We start from the raw sequence: 11,852 nt of genomic DNA, 5'->3' as shown, positions 1-11,852 counted from the left end.
TTCAGGTACTGTGGCTGCAGATGAGCCTAAGAAAAAACAGGCTCTCCTCCCGCGGATCACAGCCGCCCTGGCAAAACTATTTTGCTTCCCCTGCAAAAAAAAATGCAAAAAGTAACTGTGCAGAAGATGAGTTTGGGAAAACCCTGCTGCCACCTCCTCCAACCCACTTTCTAAATAAACTCTCAAAGCCAACAGAAGAGGGAGGGAGATAACCCCCCCCCTACTCAAAACTCATTTTATTACACCCCATTTAATTCAATAAACACAACTTGCAGCTATATTGATCTTCTTCTTGAATTGTTTTTTTTTACAGACCCACCTGCATACTTTTGATTCTTAAGGTCAATTTGCTGTCTACTGTCTATTACAGTATCATTGTTATGAGTATGTTCACTGTGCCAGTCATTATAGCCAGTATAGACTATAATAATGCCCTAACCTAATTGCAATTGACATAATAAGAGTTACATTTGAATAATTCCCCAATTTTATATATTTTTTAGAGGGAATAAATCTCTAAAGCACAATAGAGTAAGCACGCCACTGTATGCAAGCCCCGCCTACCCGCAGAATAAAGAATAGACATGAGTGGATCAATGCGGTGTCACCTCAAAGGGTACCTTAATTAAACTAATCCATTGGCTTTAGACATGCCAATCATGCCTGTGTTGTAATCTGATTGGTGTGTGCACCACCTCACGGCAAATGGTCTTGAAACGCTGAAGCACGCCATTCTGTTTATGATTTCTATTAATGATTGACGCTGCTGTTTAAAGGTATTTTAATGTCTGCCTTATTTGTATTACAACATAGTTGGGGAGGACAGGGGGGAAAGGGTGGACGGCTCCCTGTCTAGTATTTGTCGCCTATAGCTAGTTATAGGTCTTCTTGTGGAAGCGCCGACAGACGGACGGCCGCGCGACTTCGCATTTTCTAATAAACAGCAGCACGAGCGATGGCTTCGGCGTCACATTTCTTACTGTATTTTTCATAAGGCGGTGAAGTGGACATCGTGAAGGTTTTATTCTGTGCTAGTTTCGTGGTTGCCAGCATGACATTGCAGCTACGAGCAAGAGCCGCTTCGATTATGGGAACATTCAGGTGGGCATTGCTGTTTTATTTATAAATGTATGTAGACATTATTTACTGTTGTTCATGTTATAATTTCAGGTGTCACATAAATATTTGTCATACATGTAGATGGACCGAGCGAAGTTTACGTTTCTGCTCCAAAACAAAGCACAGTGTATTTTTACATTGAGGAAGCCTTAATCTTCATCAGAGGTTACTCTGCGACAGCGGTGCTGATACTGCTTCATTTCTCTCTTGTCGAATTAATACAGTGGTCTTCATTTGTATATATCCGGAAAGCGAATAAGCCCCTCAAATGGAAAGGGAAGGCAACAAAAAAGAAAATAGCCGAAATAACCCCGTTATTTTTCTGTAGCCTACAGTTTTACGCACAGAAATAAGAGGACACATTGTAGCCTCTTCGCTTGCGCGGCCTCCATTGCATATATCGTTATACAATCGTTGCAATGTTTTGAATAGCCTTCTTCTATCACATTGCACTGCAAGACATAGGATTGAACTGACATTTGAATTGGTGACAGATACTGGAGCTGAAGCATCATCTGCAGCGCGAGAGCCTGTTGTACAGGTAGCATCCATAGGCATTAGCATTTTGGCCTGAAATATGCGCTAAGTGCCATCACACAAACCGAAACAGGCAAAAGCCTACATAATTACATCCTCAGCCAGTTCTTTGTAGCCTATACAACGCAGGTTATTTGTCCTTCAGATGTATTCTTTTTGCCAGTGAAGGCATCCTACAGCCGTTAGAATATTGTAGTCAGAAATGGGTGTCCCTTGGGTTGGCTATACTCCAAAAGATGAGAGCGAAAGATCTCAAACATTTTATTATGGAAGAGGTATTATGGCTGACTATAAAAAAGTGAAGTATTCTGCCCCAAGCATCTGCATACATTCTTTTTGGGGACTACTTTTCAAGGAATAAATTACCCTGCATTTCAGGCTAATAATTGTTAATATTATAAACGCTAGAATAGAACAGACTAGAGACATGCACCACCAAGTGAAAGCGCTGGGTAGATTTCACCAGCACAGGGTGTGTTGAGTGAGAAATCAAGTCATTTCTTTTAACCTTATCTAGGAAATGCACTCAACATACAGGGAGTGAAACACTTGCTCTCAAGAAAACAATTATCTGATCTTCACACATCCTCATGACCTTGTTTTGAAATTAAACACTATACTAGATTACCACACACACACACGGATGGGACATTTGAACATTACAGCTCAGTAAAAGTGACAGTTGGCATTTACACACAGCTGTGTAAACCTCACTTCTTTCTCATCATCCCTGCTACTTGCTGTTGTTATGGCAATCCATGCTAAGGTGAACTGTGAATGAATGGTAAACTAATATGCCTTTGTGATGTTGTCAGATTAAGTCTTTGTGCTTTACACCGGCTTGGCTGTGGCATGCTTCTGCTGTACAAAACTGCTGAATGCCACAATAAGGACCGTAGTAGGAGGGAGGGATATCATAAACCTGTCCTGATGTCTGTGTCTGTCTGCCTGTCTGTCTCTGCATCTCAGAGGTTCTGTCTATCTGTTCGTCACACCGACTCTCTCACTGTGGTTGGTTGGTTGTAGCGATCAGCAGAGGCCTGCCCTGTGCTAAAGGTTCCACTCCATTATCCTGCTGACGCTGAGATACTGGGAGCAACTCCATGACCTGACATATCAAGTCTAAAACTCCAGTATCCTGCCCTACTGCAGCTACTACAAGCTCCCTTCTAGTCTGTTGTTCATATTATTTTGGAAGCACTTTACATTACAGCACGGAATAAAGCGGAAATGGAATGGCAACTAGTTAAAGTTACTCACAAAGAAAACCAATATTTGCCCAGATACAGGATGCTACAGATCAGTATAACTGTATTGTTTCAGAGACATCACATACTAGAGGGGTGATAATATTACAAAAACAACATTTCAGTGTTTCCCCTCAAATTCCCCAAATGTCTTGGCATGGGGCCCCCAATTGATTTTGTTATGTTTGACTCACTCAGATACACTATATATACACAAAAGTATGTGGACACCACTTCAAAGTAGTGGATCCGGAGAGTTCAGCAACATCCTTTGCTGACAGATGTATAAAAATTGAGCACACAGTCATGCAATCTCTGTAGACAAACATTGGCAGTAGAATGTCCTTTACTGATGAGCTCAGTGACTTTCAACGTGGCATCATCATAGGATGCCACCTTTCCAACAAGTCAGTTTGTCAAATATCTGCCCTGCTAGAGCTGCCCCGGTCAACTGTCAGTGCTGTTATTGTGAATTGGAAACGGCTAGGAGCAACAACGGCTCAGCCGTGAAGTGGTAGGCCACACAAGCTCACAGAACGGGACCACAGAGTGTTGTAGCGCGTAAAAAATAATCTGTCCTCAGTTGCAACACCTACTACCAAGTTACCAACTGCCTCTGGAATTAACGTCAGCATAATAACTGTTTGTCGGGAGCTTCGTGAAAGGGGTTTCCATGGCCGAGCAGCCGCACACAAGCCTAAGATCACAATGCCAAGCATTGGCTGGAGTGGCGTAAAGCTTGCCGCCATTGGACTCTATGGAAACGCATTCTCTTGAGTGATGAATCACGCTTCACCAGCTGACTGTCCGACGGACCAATCTGGGTTTGGCAGATGCCAAGGAGTACACTACCTGCCACAATGCATAGTGCCAACTCATGTTTGGAGGAGGAATAACGAATTGCCTGGGGCTGTTTTTCATGGTTCAGGATAGGCCCTTAAATTCCAGTGAAGGGAAACCTTAACGCTACAGCATACAATGACATTCTATACGATGCCCTTTCCTGTTTTAGCATGACAATGCCTCCGTGCACAAAGGGAGTTCCAAACAGAAATGTTTTGTCGAGGTTGGTGTGGAATAACTTGACTGGCCTGCACAGAGCCCTGACCTTAACGCCATTGAACAGCTTTGGAATTAATTGGAACATCGACTGCAAGCCAGGCTTAATCGCCCAGCATCATTGCCCAACTTCACTAATGCTTTTGTTGCTGAATGGAAGCAAGTCCCCGCAGCAATGTTCCAACATCTAGTGGAAAGCCTTCCCAGAAGAGTGGAGGCTGTTATAGCACCAAAGGGGGGGACCAACTCTATAACAATGCCCATGATTTGTAATGAGATGTTTGACAAGCTTTTGTTCATGAAATGTATTATAAGAACACAACACAAGCCATGGCAAAATGTGTAGAATTGCAGGAAACTAGCTTAATTAAACTGTAAAATGCTTCCTTTTCCCCATGGCAAAATGTCTAGATTGCGAATAGCAGAGAAAATTGTTTTATAACGGCAACATTTTGTTTCTGCTGCCATGGGAGGGCCTCTAAAAATGTTGGTCGGAGAAGGCGCTGTTGGCCACGCCCAATACCACACCCCCACATCTATTTCTCCACCTAGTCAGGTGAACAGGGCCTTGCCCTTTATTATGATGATCAAGCCCGGGCAACCATTTCACCAGAGCTGTTGTCTTGGTTACACTTGTTTTCTAGGATCACTGGTGTCTGGTAATGTACAGGAATGATTCACCTCAGTTCACTCTCTCTGGGAGTATAATTAACGTCAACTCTCTATTGGCCCATTCCAGTGTGTGTGGCAAACTATCCAGACCTGTTCTGTAACCCCAGAGGAGGTTTCATATGGTGTTAATATAGAGCTGAATGAACACACAATAAACTGGTGACACAATGTACTGGGGCTATTGTACCAAAGTGGCACAGGTATAATAGTAATAGGTGAGATGGTTTCTTTTTGACGCCACACTACCTATACTGGTCCCAGATATGTTTTGATCAGTGCTCCAGAAAAGGGGATCTGGCTGGTTCGTCTACTTTGGGAAAGTGAGGCTTAAACCAATCCCATGGACAATACCGTGTATCGTTTATGTGTGTATTTTCTGTTAATGCCTAGGCAAATGCAAGGGCATCCGGGGTTATGTTGGTGTACAGTGTTAAATCTGTTTGTAATCCATTTGAGGTTAACGCAGCAGTGCTGGTGATCCTTTTAATCTGTATCTTATTGAGTCACAGACCTGATCAGGGTCAGATCTAGCCCCCCTCCGACAATACACTCACTACCATTGCAGAATAAATGATTAGTCACATCGCATTGCTTTGCAATTCCTGTGGAGGGAGGATGGTGGAAGTGTGTATTTTAAAGCCATGTTCCCCTTGGTATTCATGGAAACGTGATTATCAGGAGGGCGCTTATTGCTACACTAGGAATTCAGGAAGCAATTTTTCTTCTAAATGTGGTTGCGTTTAGGGAACTTAGGTAGTCTGAGGGAGCTTCACCGGATGACATGATATTAGCTAATTAGCTCAAATGTGACTGCTCTTCATTCAAGCTTATCATCAAAGTAACTTATTCATGAGATTCATCTTGATTCTAGATAACATCTGCTGTACAGGGCCATGGACCGATATAATGAATGTATATAAACTCAGCAAAAAAGGAAACGTCCCTTTTCAGGACCCTGTCTTTCAAAAATAATTTGTAAAAATCCTAATAACTAAATTATATCATTGTAAAGGGTTTAAACACTGTTTCCCATGATTGTTCAGGGAACCATAAACAATTAATGAACTGGAAAGGTCATTAAGACACTAAGAGTTTACAGACAGTAGGCAATTAAGGTCACAGATATGAAAACTTAGGACACTAAAGAGGCCTGTCTACTGACTCTGAAAAACACCAAAAGAAAGGTGCCCAGGGTCCCTGCTCATCTGCGTGAACATGCCTTATGCATGCTGCAAGGACGCATGAGGACTGCAGAGGATCGGTACATCCAAACATCACACCTGCGGGACAGGTACAGGATGGCAACAACAACTGCCCGAGTTACACCAGGAACGCATAATCCCTACATCAGTGCTCAGACTGTCCGTAATAGGCAGAGAGGGGCTGGACTGAGGACTTGTAGGCCTGTTGTAAGGCAGGTCCTCCCCAGACATCACCGGCCACAACGTTGCCTATGGGCACAAACCCACTGTCGCTGGACCAAACAGGACTGGCAAAAAGTAATCTTCACTGATGAGTCACGATTTTGTCTCACCAGGGGTGATGGTTGGATTCATGTTTATCGTCGAAGGAATGAGTGTTACACCGAGGCCTGTACTCTGTACTCGGGATTGATTTGGAGGTGGAGGGTCCGTCATGGTCTGGGGCGGTGTGTCACAGCATCATCGGACTGAGTTTGTTGTCATTGCAGGTAATCTCAACGCTGTGCGTTAAAGGGAAGACTGCCTCCTCCCTCATGTGGTACCCTTCCTGCAGGCTCATTGTGACATGACCCTCCAGTATGACAATGCCACCAGCCATACTGCTCGTTCTGTGAGTGATTTCCTGCAAGACAGGAATGTCAGTATTCTGCCATGGCCAGCGAAGAGCCCGGATCTCAATCCCATTGAGCACGTCTGGGACCTGTTGGATCGGAGGGTGAGGGCTAATGCCATTACCCCCCCAGAAATTTCCGGGAACTTGCAGGTGCCTTGGTTGAAGAGTGGGGTAACATCTCACAGCAAGAATTGGCAAATCTGGTGCAGTTCATGAGGAGGAGATGCACTGCAGTACTTAATGCAGCTGGTGGCCACACCAGATACTGACTGTTACTTTTGATTTTGACCCCCCCCTCTGTTCAGGGACACATTATTCCATTTCTGTTAGTCACATCTCTGTGGAACTTGTTCAGTTGATGTCTGTTGTTGAATCTTATGTTCATACAAATATTTACACATGTTAAGTTTTCTGAAAATAAACGCAGTTGACAGTGAGAGTTTTTTTTGCTGAGTTTATAATTATAAATTATTATAATATAATTATAATTATAAAGATGTTGGATGACTAGGGGAGGTCAAGCCTATTACAGACCAGGGTTAATATGCATCCATTACAGAAACAGTGGGAATACATCAACAACAGTGATGTCAGAAGAGCACAGGGTTCATAATACTAACCCTAGACACCAGAGCGGGAGATGAACTGGGCACTACAAAGTGGACTACTTTTGACCAGGGCCCATTCCCAAGTAGCGCACTATATAGAGCATAGGGTGCCATTTTGGATGCTTCCACAGTCGCATGCACTTTGATGTTGTGGCGTGGAGGAACAAGCCACGTGTCAGCGGACAGACGGGCATAAAGATGTAAATGAGATATAGCAACAGCGAGGTTAGGGCAAACAGGAGGAAGGACTGGGGTAGTAGCGTGGGGGGTTGCCTGTGATGTCAAGCATGGCCTGAGGGGGAGGCACAGGACATACAAGGAGGGAGAGAGGTGAATGGAGGGGTGGATTAGGGGTTCAGGGGGAGAAATGGGGGATAGGGAGGGCTGATAGTTTGGGGTACAATAGGTCTGTCTGTTGCAGTGGACGGTTGGCGCGAGGATAGGAAGCACTGAGGCGCACACAGAATGCGATAATTGTGCATGCGGATAGCGGTTTACATACAAACTCATGCATAGGCACAACACAGTGCTCACATTGAAGATGCCCCATTCACGGCAAGGGAGAAGCTCCTGTACACATACACACACACAACAGGGCTCACATTGAAGCTCCCTCATGTGCTGGGTACGGCCCTTGGTCCCCCAAGGCTATCTCTGTCTCCAGTACTCTGCAGTCCCAAGTTCACCATGGTGGTGTCTTAAATTGCACCCTATTCCCTATATGGTGTAGTACTTTTAACCAGGGCCCCAAATTGGCTCTGATCAAAAGTAGTGCACTATATAGGGTGCCATTTGGGAAGCACAACATATCACCTCCAGACACACTAAATGGGAGGACTTCCGCATTCAGCTACATTCAGTGCCATTTTTTTTGTCCTACGGTTACCCTTAGAGAGAGTTAATGGACTGATAGCGAGAGCAGCAATAGTCCCGCATACTGCTGTAGTCTAGCATGACTCACAGAGTTTGGACTATAGCCTGGCTTCAATGACATTGCTGTATACCTCCTGGTGTATATCCTACTGTAGCTGGACTGGAATGATTCCTGGTGAGATGACAAATTAGGATGCCGGTAATTTAGGGGATTTGTTTGCAGAGGGAGACTAGTGTTATATTTTCATAGATTTTAAGATTATTTCTTGCATTGGTTTCTTAAAAGGTAACTTTGTGCATTTCCATCGTCACAGTGAGCAGTCTTGAGGAAAATCAAAGGTTAAAAGTGCAGTATTTATGGTGTCATAAGATTAGCTTTGATTAAATTAGGCTACATATGGACAACTTTTCTCTGTTTCTATTGTTACATTGTTTTGGAGGAACTAGCTGCGTGTCATTTCGAGGGAATATCGTGACGGTTTGGGGATGCTCGTTTTGCCCGAGCTGCTGCTCTTCTGATGCAATTGGTCTCGTGCTAGTTAATGGCTCTTTTGATTGGCCTCTCCCAGCGCATGAATGGTGTCCTTGTCCCTCCATCCCTCTGCAGTGTTTTCTCCCTTCAAACAATCTTTTTTTCTTCTCTGGGCAGTTTTTTCTGCTTGTCATTGTAGCGCTTCAGTAGACTTATGTATCGGTATGACTATGGCGGATATTAAAACAGCTAGGATTTCTGTGTGTGTGTGTGTGTGTGTGTGTGTGTGTGTGTGTGTGTGTGTGTGTGTGTGTGTGTGTGTGTGTGTGTGTGTGTGTGTGTGTGTGTGTGTGTGTGTGTGTGTGTGTGTGTGTGTGTGTGTGTGTGTGTGTGTGTGTGTGGTAGTCATAGAGCTGTTCAGCATTCCAATGGGAGATAGCCCATTCCCCTCCTCTCTCACTCTTGCAGATGTGCATAAGCCCCACCTTCTGGGATTCCATTTGTCAAATGTTTGCTGAAATTACTCTCGGCTTGGGGTTAGGTCTATCTCTCCTCTCCCTCTGAATTGGGGCCACCAGCTCGGTTACCCAGTAATAGAGTTCCCATACATGATGCAGGCCAGGGCTGTGCTTCTGTCCATAGAAATATAAGCAAAGAATGGAAATGCTATGAGGGTGCAGTCAAATTGCCATGGCCTGAGGTCTTTTACCTGTTCGAATAATTATATTTCTATGAGGCTGTCAGGGATTTCTTTTTCATTCTAGAAATTATATTTCTATGGTGCTGCCTGGCTGTCACATACAGGAGTGGAAACACCATAGAACTAGAATGAGTTGAACAGGAAACAACCCAGGCCATCGCAATTTGGCTGCACCCTCATGGGATTCTCATTCTAGTAATTCCATTTCTATGGAGCGGCTTGGCTGCCACAGACAGGAGTGCAGAGAGGAACTCCAGAGCAGTGTTGCTACCTTCTTGGTTAAACAATAGCAGCGGGACCTCTGGCTCTGGTTTATCACTGACCAATGGTTCCCCCCTATTGGTTTTGTGATTAGTAGCTACATTGTGCAGTGCACAGTCTATTCTTGGCTTTACTATAGGCCATGTTGATATACTAGAAATCTGCAGAGCTATCTTTCTCATCACATCCTTTCTAGTTTGCTAATCCAATCACCTTTAATGCACAGTCTCTTCCTGCCAATATACTACGGCTAAGGGCTGCTGTTATGCACTACATAACGCAGACGGTCAAGTTTCAGGGGCTCCTTTAGCACCTCGGACTCAGTGACTGCCTGCAGGGAGAAACTTTGTTGCAGGGCAGGGGAAAAAAGAGGGAGAAGCATCGGATGAGGAAATGTTGGATGGGCAAGGAGGCATGGCTGAGTCAAACAGGAATCCTGACTAAATAAAGTGGTGATTTAAAGGACTAAGCCATGTGCTTCTTGTCAGTAACAACCACATCATCAACTTTAGGGGACATGGGAAGCTGCGAGGGGGAGGGTTTATTCTCCAGGTCTTTAACTGTTTTCCAGAACTTCTTGGGGTTAGACCCACAGAGAGAGAACATCTCATTTTCTTTATGGGGGCGTATATGTTAACAATACCACTGAAAATATTAAAAAAGAAGGTCCAAGCGTCTTCGACAGAGGGGATCAAGCTGATTCTATACCATTTTACAGAGGCCAGTTCATGAAGAAAGGCTTGCTAATTAAAGTTTTTTTAGCAAGCGTCTATGACAAATCAGGACAGGTCATGTCACTGAGCATCCATTACGAACACAGGCTATAAAACAGTGATCACTAAGGTCATTACAGAAAACACCAGACTGATACCTATCAGGATTATTTGTGAGGATAACATCAAGAAGAGTAGCCTTTTCTGGGTGTTTGGCTTCATACCTTGTGGGATTAGTAATCTGAGAAATATTTAGGGAGTCCCATTGCTTTAGGATTTAGTCAGGTGGTTTAAGCATGTCCCAGTTTAGGTCACCTATCAGGACAAATTCAGACTTAGTGTAAGGGGCCAGGAGAGAACTTAGGGCATGTAGGGTACAGGCCAGTGCTGATGGAGGACGATAGCACCCAGCAACAGTCATCAAAGAGCTATTTGAAAGTTTAATACTTACAACCAGCAAATCAAATTGTTTGGGGACAGACTTGGAGGAGACAACTGAGCACTGAAGGTGATTCTTGGTAAAGTTTGCCACTCCCCCACCTTTTGGAAGATCTATCTTGCCAAAAAAGGTTATAACCAGTAAGGTTATCAGAATTCAAAACACTCTCAAACCACCTCTCAGTAATGACGATCACATCACAACACACCCTACCATACCCCTGTCTCTACATTATGCCCTGAATCTATCCTACCACGCCCATAAATCTGCTCCTTTTATTCTTTGTCCCCAACGCACAAAACGACCAGTTTTGATAGGCTTCAGCCATACCCTCATCCTACTCTGTTCCTCAGGGGATGTGGAGGTTAACCCAGGCCCTGCGCTCTCACTTGTTGACTTCTGTAATGGTAAAAGCCTTGGTTTCATGCATGTTAACATCAGAAGCCTCCTCCCTAAGTTTGTTTTACTCACTGCTTTAGCACACTCCACCAACCCTGATGTCCTTGCTGTGTCTGAACCCTGGCTTAGGAAGGCCACCAAAAATGCTGAGATTTCCATCCCCAACTACAACATTTTCCATCAAGATAGAACTGCCAAAGGCGGAGGAGTTGCAATCTACTGCAGAGATAGCCTGCAAAGTTCTGTCATACTTTCAAGGTCTATGCCCAAACAGTTCGAGCTTCTAATTTTAAAAATGAATCTCTCCAGAAATAAGTCTCTCATTGTTGCCGCCTGTTATAGACCCCCCCCCCCCGCTCCCAGCTGTGCCCTGGACACCATATGTGAATTGATTGCCCCCCATATATCTTCAGAGTTTGTTCTGTTTGGTGACCTAAACTGGGGTATGCTTAACACCCCGGCAGTCCTACAATCTGAGCTAGATGCCCTCAATCTCACAAGGAACCCACCAGGTACAACCCTAAATCCATAAACATGGGCACCCTCGTAAATATTATCCTGACTGGCTTGGTTTTGCTCTGACATGCACGGTCAACTGTGGGACCTTATATAAACAGGTGTGTGCCTTTCCAAATCATGTCTGATCAATTTAATTTACCACAGGTAGACTCCAATCAAGTTGTAGAAACATCTCAAGAATGATCAATGGAAACAGGATGCACCTGAGCTCAATTTGAGTCTCATTGCAAAGGGTCTGAATACTTACAGTACCAGTCAGAAGTTTGGACACCAGCTCATTTGAAAGGTTTTTCTTTATTTTGACTCTTTTATACATTGTAGAATAATAGTGAAGACATCAAAACTATGAAATAACACACATAGAATCATGTAGTAACCAAAATAGTGTTAAACAAATCAAAATCTATTTTATATTTGAG

At 44.0% G+C, this 11,852-nt stretch overlaps 1 protein-coding gene across 2 annotated transcripts in view; it reads left to right on the top strand.

The window, feature by feature from the left end:
* Positions 1-707: 707 nt before the first annotated feature.
* The window catches only part of LOC124021759 (EVI5-like protein), a 40,562-nt gene continuing 29,417 nt past the window's right edge, over positions 708-11,852 (top strand). For both annotated transcript variants that reach the window (XM_046336883.1, XM_046336882.1), the window contains exon 1: positions 708-1,101. The gene's annotated coding sequence lies outside the window, so the exon portion shown is untranslated. The remainder of the gene's footprint in view (positions 1,102-11,852) is intronic.

This window comes from Oncorhynchus gorbuscha, unplaced genomic scaffold, assembly GCF_021184085.1.
Source record: "Oncorhynchus gorbuscha isolate QuinsamMale2020 ecotype Even-year unplaced genomic scaffold, OgorEven_v1.0 Un_scaffold_1205, whole genome shotgun sequence".
Classification (NCBI taxonomy): Eukaryota; Metazoa; Chordata; class Actinopteri; order Salmoniformes; family Salmonidae; genus Oncorhynchus; species Oncorhynchus gorbuscha.
The sequence above is the reverse complement of the archived record's forward strand: the minus strand, read 5'-3'. Positions and strand labels throughout refer to the sequence as shown.